A 19,403-nucleotide genomic window follows, 5' to 3' on the forward strand; every position below is an offset into this window, starting at 1 on the left:
GCGGCCGCCGCGCCCCGCGCGCGCATGCGCAGAGCGGGCGGGCGGCCGTGCGGGCGGTGGGAGTGCGGATTGCCGTGCCCGAGCGTGTGAGGGAGAGGAGCCGGGAGTTTGAGGTGCTGCTGGGCCTCCCGAATACTGTACAAGAACGTCCGATTCTTCCCCACACAGAAGGTTAGGCATTTGTGCAGCCTCTCTCACTGCATGAATGAGCGAGGAAACACAGACACTTCAAATATGAGGAAAGCAGCATCAAAGGGGTCTCAAACTTGTCTCAAAGGGGGGAAACGCGGCAAAAAAGGAGTCACAGAATCAATTAGGTTGGAAAAGACCTCGGATCATCGAGTCCAACCTGCGACCTAACGCCACCATGTCAACTAGACCATGGCACTAGGTGCTACATCCAGTCTTTTCTTAAACACTTTCAGGGACGGTGACTCCATCACTTCCTTGGGCATCCCGTTCCAATGTCTAATCATCCTTTTTGTGAAGAAATTCCTTCTCATCTCCAACCTGCACCTCCCCTGGCACAGCTAGAGACTATGTCCTGTCTGGTTGCTGGGAGAAAAGGCCAAACCCCATGTGGGTACAGTACAGCCTCCTTCCAGCCTCCTTGGAAGAGTGATAAGGACACCCCTGAGTCTCCTTTTTTTTTTTCTGGGCTGAACACCCCCTTCTGCTCCTCACAGAACTTGTGCTCTAGATCCTTCACCAGCTTTACTGTCCTTCTCTACAGTCATTCCAGCACCTCCTAGTCCTTTCCTGAATGGAGGGACCCAAAACTGGACACAGAACTCAAGGTGTGGTTCACTAGTGCCGAGTACAGGACAAGAATCACTTTTTCCTGTCATGAGTGAAAACAACAAAAACCCCCAACCTTTACGTGGTTGGGAATTGTGAAATACGTGGATTTGGTTTACATGAACTGCATATAAACCAAGAGCAAATAAATAGGAGGAAGTGAGTCCCTGGTTCAATGAATATAACTAGAGTTGCTATTCTTGTTCTGAGAACTACATAAATGCTACCAGCACCCAGAAATCTGTCAGAATATTTTGCACTTGAACATGAAAGCCATTTCATTAGAGAAAACTGAAAAGGCTGTGTGGAAGACCTGAACAAAGACACTATGAATTCCTTGAATAGAAATGGAAAGAAACACTTTCATTGTTATGATGATCTTGTTAAAGAACCTGAAATATGCTGATTAAAGAGGTCAGCAAGGTCTAATAAATTCCTGAATGAAAAAGAGAAGGACCTTTAATCTCAGCATAGCCTCATAAACAACTTGTCAAGTGCAACACAAAAATGTCTGAGGTTACATGAAACGACACCATCATTTTAAAAAAGATGGGACTGGTGGGCTCCAGTCCTGCCAATCTGAAATGTTGTGGGAGAACACTAGTGACTCTTATTCTTAGGATGTATTTTTGAGCACTTAGATGCCAGAGATGGCTCTGATTACGTCTAAGCTGTAGTGTGAGAAGTGAGATCTCTAGACTCTGGATTTGGATCCCTGACTGTTCAGGAGTTTTGAGTTCTGAGGAAAAGCATGCTAAGAATGCTGTTGTATCATCTTATTTGCACAGGCATGGTTCTGGGTTGCCCTGTACCCAGAAACAACCCTTACTCTCCTCCACAGAGGCCAGATTTGTCAGGGTATGGATTATGTGTGGGTGCTCAGTGAAAACAGCTCACCAGAGAGCAAGTAGCCTGTGTTTGGGACAGACAACCTGCTGTTCAATTCAGGTGATTCAGAACAGATTTGGAATATGTGACGCTAGGCCTTCATCCAAGGGTGGCAGGTAGGAGAACTGAAATACTATACTGTTTAATAGAGAAGTTTTCTTGGATAGTCAAGGTAAACCTCTGTTCTAAATAAATTAAATCTTATCACCCAAATTGTTGCTGAATTAAGTTGACTTAAACCTTAGGTTTATATTGATAATCTAATCATCTGTTTTTGGAGTTTTAATAATATTTCTGTCATTGCCACTTCTCTTCCTTTCCTTTTCATTTGATTCTTCATTGATCCAAGGTCTTATTTACTTTGTGAGTTCAGCGATTACAGTCAGTGGCAACAGGATGTTTTCCTTTTTCCTTATGTTATACAGTGGTTGATTTGTTTATCCTAAAGGTGAGTGTTTTGACAAATAAGTATTAACTTTTTGTTCACTTCCTTGTTTATTCTGGTCATTCAACAGGAAAAGAGTGAAAAGAATGTGACTGAAGCATGACTGCATGTTTATTCAGTGTAGGTGTTTCAACACTTACTAAAAAAAAAGTGTTGAATCTCTTCTTTCAGGAGAAGATGCAGAAATCATCTTTCATGGCTTAAGAGGGACAAAGGCAAGTTTTTATCTAATAAGGTGGTTAAATAATAGGTCTTGTGTGCTTATTGAACGATTAATAAAGGTGTTGATGCATAGACTTCATAAATGCTTGTGGGACAAAGATTCTTTTGTCCTAAGACAGCAGCAGAAAGACATGTTTGGCAAACTTTGGAAGCAAAGCATAGCCAGGTTAGAAGAATGTGGTTTCATAGTACACTGTCTGAACTGGAAAGGTTAGGTCTGAAAACACCATGTACTCAATCTTTTGTCTTCATATACTCACTGCTTTTTTTTGCTATCATGGACAAAATACAATTTAACAAGTACTATATTGTATTAGGTTAGTTTGTAAATAGCTTTATTCATCTCACTTCATTGAACCACTCTAATTTTTAAGATTTTTTAATACAGGTATCTTTGTTCCTTCTGTTATTCGCTTCTGTAATTTTAATACATAAATGGAAGAATATTGTTCAGATGATGCCTCTTAAGTTTTCGTTGGTCTCAACAAAATAATGAATTAATGCAAATAAAGTGTGTTCTTGGTCATTAAAACAATATTAAAGCTCAAAATCTCTTTGAAAAGACATTCCACATATGTATTTTGTTAATAATTAGTATCTTATTTAATAAATATCAAAGCAGGAAACGTGTGATCATGTGTTCTGACCTGCAGTCTATCACAGGTCCTAGAATTTCACCCAGAAGTTGACTTAACAAGTTTTTTCTCTAATGAAAGTACTTTAGTAATGGCTCCTTTTCTTCTAAATTTTAACTTTAGATATGTATTCTTTTCAAAGTACACATCTTTCATATTGTTATATCCATCTGCAACTTCATCTTTACCATGAATGTATCGAGTCTAAGGCAAGGCAGAAGGTAATTTAAAAACAAAAAATTATTAACAGAGATGGCATATCAAGAATAAAGCACTTTTGGTGCTCTTACACTCTTCTGTACTGTTGTATGTTGGAGGAGAACAAGGGTGGATTTAATATTCCCTTTACAACTCCTAGACTTGCGCCAATTGAGGCTTTGGGGAAATGGTGCAAAAGAGCAACCCCAGTGACTGCTTTTAACCCTTGCAGCACCAGAGCATTGCAGCAGTCCAGAGTACTCTGGGGAGCAGTGAGCCCTTTTGTGTTCCCTCTCCTCCCCAGCACAGCCATCTTCTCTGTCTACTCTTCAATATAGCGTGTGGAAAGCTACAGGGTGTAAGATAGCTTTACTTAATTGGTGCGATGCTGTCAGGGAGATCTCCTCATGATAGTGTTTTTTTTCTGGTGGAAAAATCTACAGGATTTACACTGTTGTCATGGAAGAGCTACTATTTGCTGCAAAGCACTCTAGGTATCATGTTTTCCTGGAGTTCAAAAATTATTTGGGTTTGTATTTCAGATATTGGTGGTAGCTTTCGGTGGTTTTTTTTTTTCATAAGCGTTGAGTTTGCTAAGATCATTTCTATAGAGTCTTTAATATGGATTGTAACTTGTCCAGTGTCTTCATTTTTCTAGTTGCATCTTAATTTTGAGAACCGAGAACTGAGAGAAGAATCTCCACATTCTACATGGCTTCTGTATGGTTGCGTTACTTGTAATAACCACTGGGTGTCGTGAGTCTCTTTGGATTACAGGATATAGAGAAGGACAAATTTAGTCCAATCGAGGACGGCTTATGGACCTTTTTTTAAAATTATTTTTATCCCCCCCGCCCCCCCCCCGGGTGAAAAGGCCTTTGTCTAATTGACATAGGATTACAATAAGGAGTCACAAATCTTACTTTAAAATAATTTTATTTGTTTAGGTAAATGTGTGATTCTTGGGCTGTCCTGTGCAGGGACAGTAGTTGGATTAAGATGAGCTTTGTGGGCTCCTTCCAGCTCAGAATATTTTGTGAGACTGTGATTTTTTGTTTATGTACCAAGGGTCCTAATATGAGATAGGAATACTACAAACAACAGCCTAATTCTCTACATGTTTTATTCCCATTACCATTTAGTCATTTGACTGAATGACACCTTGTTTGGCAGAAAAACCCTAAGATGTCGGTAGGTAATTAAAGAAATCCTGATATCATAAATGTATAACATAGCAGAGCTAAGATGAATTGGTGATCTCAAATCAACATTTTCCTAATATTTGGGAACTATAGTTGACATGGCTGTGTTTGAGATTATGATTTTGGTAAAGATTTTGGTCTGTTATTTTTGTCATTTTTGCAAGCAAATGAAAAGGCACGAATTTGTAACTTTTTACACAAGGATAAGAAACATACTTCGTGCAGAAGAGTACTTGAATCCGGAGCCTTCGGTGCAGACCTGTTTCTGCAGAGGATTAAAGACCAGCCATATTAATTGCACATAGAAGGATTACATTTCCTACAGACTAGTCAGTAGGAGATCATATGATGTGGTAACGTTGATACAGCAGTGTGCTGTGCCTCACAGTATGGATAGATGAGCCAGGGATATAGACTGGACGTAGGCTTTCCGAGAAGCTCAGATGCCACTGTGACTCAGTTGCTTTCCCTGTGGGCTTGTTATGTTAGATGGCTGAATTAATCTGGTGTGTGGGGGTTCTCTTAGTAGTGGTTGAAACTTTGCCTAACAGTATGATTGTGAAACGTTCAGAATTACTAGAACCATCTGAAAGACAAATATAGAAGTGCCTCTTGGTTTGCAGGGCAAAGTATGTTCCCCTATTATAGGGAGTAGTAGCGGGATATATTTTACCTTTAACTTAGAAACCTGCACTGCACTGACTAGCACAGCAAAACACTGAACAGTTTGTGTCTAGTGCAACAGGAATTGTGAGGGCTTATAGGAGCAGATCAAGAAAAATCTGCTAAGCTCTGATTTTTACAGTGGACTGTGTATAATGTAGCCAAATCTGAACAGATTTTTATGAGTGGATTCTTGGTGGTAGTACTTCACAGATCTTCAGACCAACTTTTTAAACTTGGTGGGTGTAGCAGCTCTTCTGAAGAGGTCTTGTTAGAGGATGTCAGTATCAATTAAAATATGCTTTTGTTCTGGAGTAATTTATGGACTCTGCTGCGGTCCCTAATTACTGTATGCTACCTATGGTCCAGGAGAAACGAAAAACCAGGTTTTATTTGATGTGATTCACCAGTCTTGAAAATGGGACCACTTGTTTGTTTGTCTTTGGGAAAATGATGGTTTCTATGAAATGTTCTGACAGTAATTGTCTTTCAGATTGTATTGATTTAATATGAAGGAAACCATAAAGGAATGTCTGTCGACATCTGTGAAAAGCTCACTGAAAAATCACGTGGTTTACTTGTGCATACAATGTTAATCAGTACAGTACAGAATTAAAAAGAAATAAAATAGGTATAAAATCTGGTGACGTTGCTAATTGAAACATAGTCATTGCTGTTGTTGGAAACTTTTGAAATCTTGGACTTTCCTGGAATGTAAAAATACTCTTCTTCTTTTATTAAAATTAATATAGGTCTGTAAATTTCCAGCCTTCTGGAACAGTTTTATGTTTATCAGATTTCTCAAGTGTGATTGTTATAGTGGTCAGATAAAATGGAGGATTGCATAGTGGAAATAGGAATGCCTGAAAAATGTGTATTTCTGATCCCAAGATAATTTATGTAACTGGATTTGTGACACCCTGCTGTAATACTGTTTTCCTTTGTAGCATTGCTGCATGGAGAGAAATAGCATTAATATTAGGTGCTTGTATGTTCCTGCAAACCAGAGAAGGAAACCTGTAATGGAATATTAGAATTGACAAGCATACCGAGGCTGTCACAATCTTGTCCAGCTCTGCTATGCCAACAAATAAAACTGTTTCAATAGGGCAAAAGTAAAATGTACTAAAGACAGTTGAATATTTACCAGATGTTATGGCATTCGAGGCTCCAGGGCTAACTCTGTGTAGATGCAAGACTGAATTAGATTCTTTCAGTTTTGCCAAAGGTAGGAAAAATCATATCTTGTCAGGAAAGACAGTTTTTCTCTTTTTAAAGGAAACTCTCCACATGATGGCAGTAAAAAACCTCTGGACTTCAGAGGTGGTTTGTTTCACCTTCAAAAGCCATCAGGAAACAAACAACCCAAGATGAAGAACTGAGTATGTGACTGAGCTTTTAGATTTCCCATTTTTCTCCTGGTAGGCCTTAAATTCCCCAGATAGTTTTCCAGACAGCAAGGCTACATGCAGCCTGGAACAAGGAGAATAGGTCACCTGTCACATTATACTAGGGCACAGTGTCACTCACAGGCATGCCTTCAAAAGATATTTTTGGTTTCTTATGCTGTGTATTAATGTGCAGAGGGAGAGGATAAGTAAAAAAAAGAGTCTGTGTTTAATTCCTATCCACAAATTTTTTTCTGCCCAAAGAGACTGTAGCTCATCATTTCAAGTCACGTAACAGAGAGCCTTTGGATAAGCACCCAGTTTGCCCCAACTGGGCATTTGACCAACTTGGTTTGATTGCTGTAACAATGCCAGACAGCGATTAGTTGTGGAATGAGTTTGCAGTTGAGACTCAGCCTGTCTAGAGCGCTTAGATATCTTGGTGTGTGGAAGCACTTAGAGAGGAGTGTATTTAAAGAACCCAGAAGCAGCTGTGTTGCTAAAATTAAAATGCGTTTTTCTTGTATTGTTTTTGCTTGGTTTCCTGTTGCACACTCTGGACCTGTCTTACGAGAGCAAATGGGCAAAGGAAGGGGATGAGTCAAAGGGATGAAAATCTATCAGAAATTCCTGCTTTGCTTTTTGCAGCCTGGATACACCAGATATTTGACATGAAAAGGCCTGTGGCTAAAACAGTCTTTGAAAGTCTGCTCTTTATATTCATATGCCATTCATTCCATTCTTCAGTCATTTAGCCCATAGATTTCCTTTTCGTGTGTGTACAAGGATTGCTGCTCCGTTCCTTTCTCCCCGTCTTGCCTTCCCAGAACATAGGAGGTCTAATTCTACAGTAGCTAGCATCAAATGTGCTATAGCTGATCAAAAAGTTTGTAAGAGTATCTAATATAAGTGGCAGAAAAGTACTGGTGTGAAAGCATAAGGTACAATATACAGATGTATCAGACCAAGATCTCCGATAAAGCAAAGTTCAAAATATAAACAAGGCTAGTTTATAATCAGTAGACCAACTGCTCCTCTAGCAGAAAGGTAATCTTCTTTGAAAGAGTATATTACTTAGAAGTCTTAGCATAAAAGACATTTAGCAGCAAATTTATATTCAGATACTTCTGACATGGGGAATTACTGCCCCAGAATGCTGTACAGGGAATTCAGAAATAGTTTTAAAAACTTGGTCAAGGTCATATAGGAAGTCTGTAGCAGAGTCAACAAAACATGAGAATAGTAAGGGCAGTTCCTGTTCACCACTTCCCTCCCTGGTCATGTGCCTTACAGAGATTGTAGAGCCTTGCTGTCAGACCAAAAACTTACTTAGTCTGATGCCCTCAAAGCTGCTTTGAAGCTAAACACAAAAATCTGAAGTTATGGGCAGCGTGGGATATGATTTCATATGATCTTTTAGCAAAGCAAAAGGACACATTTATCTGTCATGGTGAATGTAAAGAAGCTATTCAGAGAAGCACAACCACGTTTCACACTAATAAATCTACTCATTCCATCTGCTTAAAATGCCCTGAAAATCTTTTTTAATAGATTAAAAACAAAACAAAACAAAACAAATATATGTTAAGCCATGCAGCTTTCCTAAAGTGTAGAAATACTATTAAGAAGTGAGATAAAATGACCAGCTCACCTTGCCACTTATAAATGGGAAATTACAAGTCAGGGGTGTTAAGTCTGCCATTTTTGAAACCATAGGCTGGTCAGAAGTAAGAAACAGGATTTCATGTGGCTCATCTATATTTTTAAAGGGGTTTACATTCTTTGTGTGGGTGCAGTTTTTCTGTTCGTGGCAAGGAGAGTTGCATGCTGTAGCCTGAACCCCCAGGTCAGCAGCATTGAAAGGGTCACATTTGTAGTTTGAAAGGTCAAGGTCTACTCTAGAAAAAATGAAACCTAAAAAACAGGGGGTGGTTAACAGTCTGAATAAAACAACAAAACTGAAACTATTATTCATCTAAATCAACCTTCTGCAATCAGCAATTATTTTGGCCAATGTTTTGTGTATTCTGCCAAAATCTCTCAGGGGTAAAAAATTCAGGAATGGTAGCCCCGTTAAATGTTGCTAAAGACTATGGCTTTCACAAGTACCAACTTTTTTTTTCTTTTTGTGTTTTATACAGATAATGTATCTCAGGTAGCCTTATACCTTTTCTGAAAGAAGAAAATATGGTGATTACAGTTTCTGGTTTGTTTTTCCTCTTCAGAAACAGCTCAGTTGTGAATGACTCTGTGTGATAAGTAAGAGAAATTCAGTATGCAGTTTTGGTGCTACAAAAGGGCCCACTGGCAATTTCAATGCATATTTCCCAAGTCCTCGGAAAGGTCATTGAGGGTCTCCATTACATGCAGTCTAGAGCCTGCTACAATTTTCTCATACAATTTAATCTGCTGCCTGGATGGCCTCCAGTGTACAAGCAACTGACAATCTACAGTCTTTGGAATTGATTTCCTGGAATTGTGGAATGCCTGCTTGGCCTCCAGATGACAGATGTATGCTGGAGCTCTCAGTGCTGCTGCTCTACAGAGATGAGAGGAAATTTGCCTCATTTCAACATTTTCTGTAAGCTCTTAAATCTTCTTGTAGTGATTTTAGGGATGAAGTTATCACTAAGATACAAGCATCATTCTGAGTGGGCATCATTAATAAAAATCCTTTGCTCTCTGTAGCATTTATCATGTAGTGACCTTTTTGGGCTTATAAATATTCTCTAAGACAAAGACTCTATGAGTTTGATAACTCTTGTCTTAGTCATTTTGCACTTGGGGAACCAAAAATTAAAGGAACAGATAAATGAGTTGCCGAAGTTCACACACCAGGGCACTGTCACCAACAGAAAAAGTTTTTAATCTTAGAGTTTACTTCAAGAAATTGGATTCATGCTATAGCTCTCTTGTCTTCACCAGGACTGTACCTGTACTTTATTTAAAGCACATGAAAAGCACGTGTTCTTAATAAACACAATATCTGCGTAAGTAGGAGAGTGAGAAAATAACTTGAGATTTCTAGCTTATTTTCCAGTTTTAAGACCAAATATTCCTCCCATTTTTCTTCTGTATATAGCAAATGCATCTAAATCTGGAGTGTAGGTGCCATTCTCTTTCTTTTATAGTATATAGAAGCAAACTCCAAATGTCAGACTGAGAGTCAGCAGAAAAAACCCCAAATGATGAATGCACATGGGAAGAGTTTGGGATTTTAATTGAAAAATCTAATATAAACAGTTCCATGAGAATGGGTGTTTCTCCTTTTATGACCAGCTAAGTAGGCAATCTGAAACCTGAGTGACCTGCGCTCCTTTCAGATCTAGAAATGTTTCTTCACACATAGAAACTGGGAATAGAAAATAGTAATTGAAAACCTGGGTGTATTCTGTATATGACACTCCAAGTCAGCTAGCATAGTAATGGATTGTTAAAATGGCTCATTTGATGGAAATATGAGGGCACACATGGTGACTTGTCCAGAAGGAGGATACATACACCTGATGACAAAACAGGGAGATTTCCACTGCAATCCCAAGCCAGAAATACTTGGTGTATAAGGCTTGAATTTAGTTTTGGATTGGATTTTGTGGAGTAGCACTTTTTTGGGGTGTTTTTTGCTTTCTTTGAGAAATTAGCCAGATGCTCTAGGGCACGAAACAGGGAAAAACAGGGAAAAAGTTTATGTAGACTTCATCTGGAAAGAAATATAACAGCTTACAGTGAAAGAGAGAGAGAGAAAAAAATATTTTGTGTCAGCCTTGATACAGAAAGTAAGGAAGCAACTAGACCAATTAGAATAGCAGCTTTGTGCTAAATAGGATGTGGATGAGAACACGAGAGTGAAAGAGAACTTGTGTGAACATGAAATGAAAGTATCCATGATCCTTTTGAAGGAAAGGAGGGAGAACAGCAATGCAGAGGAAAAAAGATTTCAAGAAAGCAGACTTCAGCAAACTCAGGATACTGGGAGATCACATGTCATGGAAGAGAAATTTAAAGGAATAAAGGTATTAAGCACTTCCTGATGGAAAACATGCTCTTTGGAATTTAATGATCCCGATGCAAGGAAAGAATAGCAAGCATATAGCAAGAAATCATCTGGTTAAATCATATACATTGACCTCAAACATGTGAGTCATACAGGAAATGAAAATTATGTGAGATTACTAGGATTAGTATAGAGGCGTGCATATGTATGTGGGGACAGAAATCAAAAAGAACAAGGCACAGAAGAAGTTATAATTAGGAGGAACAATAAGCCTTTTATAAGTGACCAGCTAAAAAAAAAAATGTTTTTATAAAGGACATCACAGTTTATGTCTATGGAGTTTCTACTTGAATTCTGTAAGGAATAAAAGAAAGACTGAGAAACTATTCTATACCAAGCTGAGAGAGAAAAATAGTAATATATTGGTCAATTTAATGCCTTTTTTGTTTCAGTATTCACTACAGAAGTCTTCTGTAATCATGTGGCTAATATAATTATTATGAAAAACTAAGGACCATGATCTTGCAGACTAATAAAATGGACTCTAGCTTATTTGGAGCACTGGCCAAAACTATTTAAAGCTGTCAGCAAGCATCTCTGATAGCACAGGGGATACTTGCAAGGGCTCTAGGAGATTAACAAAGGAATAATATAATGCTTAAAATATAAAAAAAAGCCAGGGAATTTTTCATCAGCCACTTTAACTGCAATTCCTAAAAATTGCTAGAACAAATAAAATAGACAAATAATCAAATGAGTTATATGTAAACATCTGGAAGATAGCAAAGAAATGGCTGACAGACAGAATGGATCTGTTGAGAGCAGCCCACATCAAACCAATCTGTTTTCCTTGTTCTTTGGGCCAATAGATCTGTGAACAGAAGAGCAATAATAGATGTTGTGTATCTTGACTTCAGCAGGTTTTCTGACCATCCTTATGTATCATATATATGCCATGTTTTCCTAAGCAAAGCAGGAAGACTTGATTTATGAGGAAATTTTGAAGAACTGATGGAGTTTATTCTATGAGAAAAGTCTGAGGTAAAACATGACTTTAGATAAGGCTTCTAAGCTACCCCAGAATGAAGGAGTATAATTTTTCTCCATGTTCAGCACAGACAGGACAAGAAATAAGAGTTCTGAAATGCAGCTAGAGAAATTCAGATTAGATATTGGGAGGAATAAGTAGAAATAATGAAGCACAGGCATATGTTGTGAAGAGATGATGTCAAATCTCTGTTAATGGGGTTTGTTATGTTCACATTACCTGTGCTCAGAAATGTTACTGATACTTTTGCCCTGCATCAAGGCAGTAGATAGATCAGATGAGCTTTGAAGGTACTTACCAGTGGCATCTTATGTCAAAAATTTGCCCTTCTCCAACCTTGGGTGTCCCAATCTTGTGTCTATGTCAAACACTTTTTAGACAATGGTGGTGGCAACAAAGCACTCTTCAGGATTCTCTTTCAATATTCACTTCAATAACATTTTGTGAAAAGGAAAGAGGTATTCTGATTTTTGTAATACAAATGTCAGAAAAAGCTTCTCTGTATCCAAGTAAAGTTGGGGGCAGAAACTGTTAGACTTACATGCAGTTGATATGTAAACCAAAAATAGCTTTCATGTTTTCAGTGCAAAAGTCACCCACCAACTGTAAGCCATCTTCATTTTTCCTTTTCCAATGTTTTTCCTCCATGAGCTTTTAAAAATATTGTATTGGGAGCTTCAAAATGACTTCTAATTTAGTTAGAAATTTTTGGCTTCACCTAACAAAATTCTGAAAGTTGTATCTGTAGTTCAGGTAAAAATTGTGATGTCTGTGTAAAGTATTATCTCACCAAAGGACATCACAAGGCCTTAGCACTGCCCTGCTTACAAAAGAAGAACGTAGAGCATTATTGTTATTGCCCAGTAACATGGTAAGTCCCAGAACAGTATGTGAACTGCTTAATAAAAAATAAGTTTCAGACCTACAGTGACTTGAAAAAAAATCAGCATTCTTAGAAAAAGAAAGAACAAAATAATATACTTTTCCAGAAGTTAGGCCTTATTTCACTTTTATTCCTGTCTCCATTCTTGTACATTAAATCTTTGTGAAATAAATATTATAAAACAACAACAAAAATTTCTTTGTACTAAGCATAGTTATGGAACTGGAAGCCTTATGGGTGGAGTTTATTACATTCTTAGCCATGTGAGAACAGAGATGGAGCTAAATGTTAGATATAGTGGAGAAAATTGGTAAGAGTATCATGTAATCAAGCATGAATTTGATCTGCTAGAAATTAATGGAAGATAAATCATTGAAGATCATGATTAGCAAATCTTTTTTCTGTTCTTTAGAGTGTTAACTTCAAGAAGTGTTTATTTTGATTTTATTTTTAATAAATGGTGTAGTTTTTTATTAATACAACAAATAGGTAATTTAGAAGTAGTTATAACTAAAATTCCATATGTATTAACCTGGCTTGAGAAAGGGAGTACTAAAAGACTTAGTGGGAAAAAGTGATTGGAAAGACTGAAGTTATGAAAACAGCTAATTTTTCTGAAGTGAAATGTAAGCATTGTCAAGAGTTGTTAAATCTCAAGATAAAAAGAATTCACACTTATTTCAAAATGAAAATTAGTTTCTTCAGAGTTTCTACATCAAATGAATGAAGCTTTGTCTGTTGAAGTAGAAGAGAAAACATGGGCTTGATGATCTTCCAAGTGAGATGTCTTCAGTGTCATTGAAAGTTAGCCACAATGAAAATGTAATTCCCTACACTAGGTCTTCCTGCAGCTCTTCAACTTCGAACTCCTTTTGGAGCATTCTCAGTTCATCTTTTGTTGGGGAGGATGAAGCCAGAAAGCCCTATAAATATGACTGCTTAGATTCTGAGAATGTGAAACCTGTAAGTGAGATAGAATTGAAAGTAAGTTTTGATGTTTGAGATGTCCTAGCTACTGGATATCTGGGAAAACAGTTATGTGACCAGCTGAAGGTCACCTGAAGCCAGACCCAGAGGCCAAATGGGATGTTCTGTCTCACCCCCAATGTATGGTTCATCCCACACCTGTACCCCTCCCCTGAAGTATCAGGTATCTGTAACCCCATTGGCCCAAATCCTGTTCCAGCCCACCTTGAAGCCCCCTGATAAGGGGTCCCAAGGGGGCTGGATGCCCTCTTTGCCTGGCACCCTTCCCCGAGCACTTTCCTCTCTTGGAATTTCCTCTCCCTACCTCTCCCTTCCCCCACCTTCCTAGGCCTTGCCACGAGCTGCAGTCTGGCAGCTCCAAGCAAGGCCTCATATCCTTTACAATAAACCTCATCTTCTAAAACCCAACTTCAGAGATCTCTCGTCTACATTCATCCACACCGTCCTGGAGTCCACAGCAGAGAAGTAATTTCTACAATCTTTGAAAACCACAATATAACAGATCAATTGGTGACTGCACCTTAAAAAAAAGGAAGAAAGAAATGAAGTCAAAGACTTGAACTTGATAGAAAGTTGCAACCTTCTTTTCTTCTAAAAACATCAGTGTAGCACAAAATGAGCAATTTGAAAATGATTGAAGCACTTTGCCCTGAATACTCTCATTCAGACAGATTTAAATTTGTGGTTTCACATTAGATACTGCAAGTGAAGAGACAGAGGAAAAAAATTAAAGGAACAACTAAAAGAATCAACTTTGACATTAAGGCATATGGTTCATTGCACATGAGAAATAATCCAATAATGGATACAAGTATCCATAGAGAAAAACGGGCTCCTACTTAATGCTATCGATTTTGTGTCTGAAAAGAAAAGCAAAGAATATTGTGTCCAGGTTGGTATAGATGTTGCCTACTAGCTCAAAAGAAAACAAGAGGAGGGATCTTTTCATTTGTTCTAATGATAGAAATAAGGAGAGTAAAGCTATTTACATTAAAATTCACTTTAAACATTTCTGTGGTAGGTGTTCGGTATACATTGATGGTACAGTTGTGAAATAATGTAGCATTTCACATATTTCACAAAGTATGGTATATTTTGGGAGTTCAAAGATTTTCCTGCAACCATCTCTCTCATATTTGATTAAAAAAAGAGGATTGATGCTGCACTTTCTCAACAACATTCAGAGGAATTCTCTGCAAAATTTTGGACCTGATTTTCATTTACAGAAAGATAATTACTTACATAGCATGGGGTGACCTAAACACACCTCCAAGTCCATTTTACAGCATCCAAGCAGTATTATGTCATTTTTTGGTCAAAGGAAATCAGATCTGAAAGGTCTTTATACTTTCATAAGAAATGACAGAGGCTTTCAAATTTGTGCTGAGCCCAAAGTGTGGTCAAAACACAAGAGATTTTACTGTGGTGGGTTTTTTTTTTTTGTTTTTTTTGTTTTTTTTTTTTTTTTTTTGTTGTTTTTTTTGTTGTTGTTTTGTTTTTGGTTTTTTTTTGTGTGTGTGTGTGTGTGTGTGTGTGTGTTTGTTGGTTTTTTTTTTTGTTTGTTTGGTTTTTGTTTGTTTTTTGGTTTTTTTTTCAGATACATTACATTTACAAAAGCTATTACAATGTGGGTTTGGCAGATAGAAATTTTATGGAGATGCAAGTCTACAGCCATGCTCACAGGGAAAAAAAATGGCCTACCTAATTAACAGCTAGATCCACACAGGGAGAAAAAATATTCTTTGATTATTTCTAGAATTTTTGTGATTAGAAATGTTATTTAACCAGCATCATTGATTATTCATACAGTTGCCTGTTTTTTGTCTAAATTAAGAAAAGTAGCAGAAACGTGGAATGTAGACTCTAAGCCTACTTTCCTTCCTTCTTTTAACACTAACAGGCTTTGTACATGACATGTATGGGAATGAGTGATGCCACAATTTATGTCAAAAGAGTGAAATCTGGGAGATGAATCACAGTGAATAGATACTCAAATTCTGACAGATGTCAGTTTTGCAAAATATATACAGTTCTGTTCAGCAAGCTCAGTATGTGTCTCTGGTGATTCAGATTTATTTGGTTGAACAGTTAATCTCTGAAAGACAGTTTTTCAGTATTCTGGAATGGCTTGTCAGAATCCAGCTGCCAAATACCCTGAGCATTGTCTGTGTCTACTCATCTTCTTTCCTCCTGCTGGATCCCCTTTATAAAGGGAGAACAAATGGTCCATTTCCAAAAACTCTCTGAATGGATTAACACGGACCATGACTTTTCCAGACACTGTAATTCTGGAATGCCATGGTACCAGAGGGAAAACTGGTAAAACCTTTTTCCTTGCATCTTAAAGCTGCTTCCTCTTGGTAGGAATGGGAATAGAGTAGATGAAGCAAACTACCTGACTTAAAACAGAATGAGGAAGAAAAGATAGTCATGGATCAGGTAGAGGTACAATATTTGTCAGGACATAAGAAGTACAGCACCAGCTAGGCTCAGTAAACAGAAAAGAAGGGAAGGAAGTTCTTTAATTAGCAGAACATGTAATTAAATCTGAGTCCTGGTGTTCTTTTGCTATCATAAAACATATCTGATATCTACTAGCAGAGTGATTCTTATTCACTTCCATGTTGTGACCTATATTGCATTTATACTGGTGATTTTATTAATGCAGTCTAACTCTGACAGCAGCATGTACTAAGAATTTAAAGATTAGAACCCTACTATTGTAGAGATCAACATAGGTTCGTATGATGGAATTTGCATTCACCCTTACTTAATTATTTATTCTATGACACAAGGAGAGCAATAAGGTTATGCTTACATTCTAGAAGGTAAGCAGACTTTCTCAAGTAATTATAGATCTGTTACCCTGGCATCAATCCATGCCAATACAATAGAAAGTTATTAGGAATTTGTTTCTAAAAAGAGGAATTAAATATTGGAAATAGAATAAATGCCAGTCAAAGGTGATGTACAGAAAATCAGTCTAGTCAGTCTGACATTTATATGTTTACTAATTTATAGAGAAAATATATACAGATTCTTATAAGGCAGTTGAACTGTGGCTAACAAAAAATAACCTAATTCAAGAATGAACCATATACAGTGTTAACAAGGCACATGCTCTGGTTGAAGGACTTGGAAGACAAAAAAAGTAGTTGTTAATTGGGAGTCATCATGAATGGAGTTTACCTTGCACAAGGATTGACACATATTATTAGTAGGCTGGTGGAATGGCTAATGTTAATCCATATTTTCCCCATTATTTCAAGAAAGAAATGATACTAAGTGCATTTGGTAGCATTTGCAGATAGTATAAAAATAGGAGAAATAGTGAATACTGAGTGAAGCCAGGGAAGTCTTACAGGACCACTTGGTCTGGTTCAGCAAGTTATGGCCATTCAAAGGAAGTTATATTGTAACACTAACAAAAGCAAGATCATATCTTTATGAGCAGAAAACATGCTGTCTGTTCATCTATAGGAAGAGGAGTTGTTTCCTGGAAAACAGATTCTGAAAAAGATTTCAAAGTCACAGTGGACAAATGAGTCAACCTGGGTTCCTACTGTAATGATTTGGCAAAAATAGGTAAATTGAATTGGAAATGAACCACTTGAGAAGTCATTTAAATTTTGCATATGGAATTGGTGCTGGAATCCTGACTAATGGCAGGATGAGAGTTGCATTTTAAAGAGAATGGTGAGCATTTTGAGTGGATAGAGAGCCACAGAAACAATTGTGGAGAATTACTTTGTAGCTTGAAAACTGAACAGCCCGTCAGCCTATTTCTTTTATTTTTAAGAAAGAGGAAGGGAGAAATTGTTCAGAAGTGATTTGATTATGATGTGTAAATGCTTTCCTGTAGAGAAATTCTGGCATTCTAAAGAGCTATTAATTTTAGGGAGGATAGACATAGTACGGTAACATCCTTTTGTTCTGGAACCTGGATCCAAATAAATCCACCTTAGGAACAAAACTCAAAAGATTTTAACAGTGATGGACTAAACTACAGAGGAAGATGGAGATTCTTCAACCTTTAAGATGAAGATTTGAAAGTTTCTCTAAAAAATATGAATAACCTTTAGATCAAAACAGAACTGGGGGTTATTTTCTTACATTTGTGGAAAATAAGTAAGTAGCCTTAGTATGAGATAAAATTTAATAGACATGATATGCCAGAGATCCCACTAAAAATTTTTAAAAGTCCTTTCTGACCTATGAATTTAGAGAAAAAAAAAATGCATTTTACTAAAAAAATACCTCAAAAAAAATTTGAAGTTCTAACTCATACTTTCAGAAGTGGCAAAACAGAATGTAGGCTCCCTGAACAAATTTTTTCCAAACTGTTCTGAAGTAGTCCAATTACATGTTCTTAGATGTTCAAAGTGGAATGGTACCATGGAAATACTATGTGGTCATGCAATTATAAACTTATTCTAATGAATGTACAGGAAAAAAACTACTGCTGTCATTTGCAATCTTATGAATGCTTGTATCTGTAACATCAGTGGCCCTTTAATGGGAACAGTGAGATTGAAGGGAATGAGAAAGAGGCCAAGGCAATTAAATAGGAAAAGGCTATCCTGAAGGCAGATCTCTCTGAGATGGCTATAGAGTACTTTTAAAATATTCTGGAAGAAAAATACCTCTTTTAGGTTCTGTTTCTGCATTCAAAAGAATTATTTAGACCCAGTTCCTCATTTCCTTTGTTCTGTTTTAGGGTAACTTGGAAGAAATCTCAAAGGGTATTATGTTTAACTAATTGTCAGATTGATGCCTTGTTTGTCCAAGCATACTAGGTTGGCTGAGCAGAGCTTGATGGGAGTCTGGAGATGCTGGAATGAAAGATATGCTGTTTCTCCAAATTTTGTACATGGTTCTCCAGTCTCAAGGATGATAGAAAGCTATGATTGAAGAGCTGTGAGAACTCTGTGTTTTATTTCACATTTCTGTGGGCTGAGAATGCAGATAGAAGAAATGTCATAATTCCTCTGAATAAAAAGAGAATAAGAACTTAATTTTAGTGATCTCTCCCTGTTCTTAGATGCATATAATGACATTTTAAAATGGCTTCCTTCTGAAATGCTGCCTCAGGAAGAACTTAAATGGGTTTTTCTCATGGAATAGTAATAGTAAAAAGAAAGCAATACAAAATAAAAAGCAAATATAACAAACCAGTGAATCCATGTGCTCTTCTGTTTACAGTCTATAAACTTACATTTTACATGGTATACACTTTTATATTTGATAAAATTTCATGGCATAAAACTTAGATGTTCATTCCCCTTTGCAACGTCTTCCTCCTTTCATGAAATAAGGAGTGAAACCGATGTAATACTTTTTCTTCACACTGAATGGAAAAATTGCAACGTTCTTGGTGCCTCTAGTAGAAAGCAGTGGTGGGAGTTATAGCTTCTTGTGAATGTTTTCCTGATTTCAGTGATACTCTTCCAATATCACTGAGCCAGATTATGTTCACGGAGCTTCCTTTATACTCTTTTATACTATGTTGACCATTTCTTATATCACATTAACCATAGTGCTAATATAAGACGTATACTTTTGTTGTTTTGGTGACCTACTGTATTTAAATATAAAAATAAGTTTTATAAGGTGCAAGTGTGGTCTTCATGATTTGAGAATTAAATGGAGAATAAAAATAATTACATTCAGAGGACAAGGATAGTATACCCAATGAGACTAATGATAGGATGATAGAAATTACTATCATCAATGTGTGAGAATGTAGAAAATTTAGAGTTCTTACCTGAGAAAACAGGAAACCTGTATTATGTGCCAGAAGACTAGCACTTGAAATTGCAATTCCACTAGCAAGAATTTTTAATTATTCTTTCAATTCTGGGGTGGTACAATGGGATTGCCATATATTAACATTTGTTTGTAAAAAGAGGGAAAATCTACAGGATTGTTGTTTGACCGTGATGTTGTGCAAGGTCTTAGAAAACCTTTGAAAGGAAGGAGCAATCAAGATCATGGAAGTAGCGGTAAATAGAGAATGGGATAAAATATGGGGTAGTTTAGCAAAAGTAGATCA

This window comes from Hirundo rustica, chromosome 6 (assembly GCF_015227805.2).
Source record: "Hirundo rustica isolate bHirRus1 chromosome 6, bHirRus1.pri.v3, whole genome shotgun sequence".
NCBI lineage: Eukaryota > Metazoa > Chordata > Aves > Passeriformes > Hirundinidae > Hirundo > Hirundo rustica.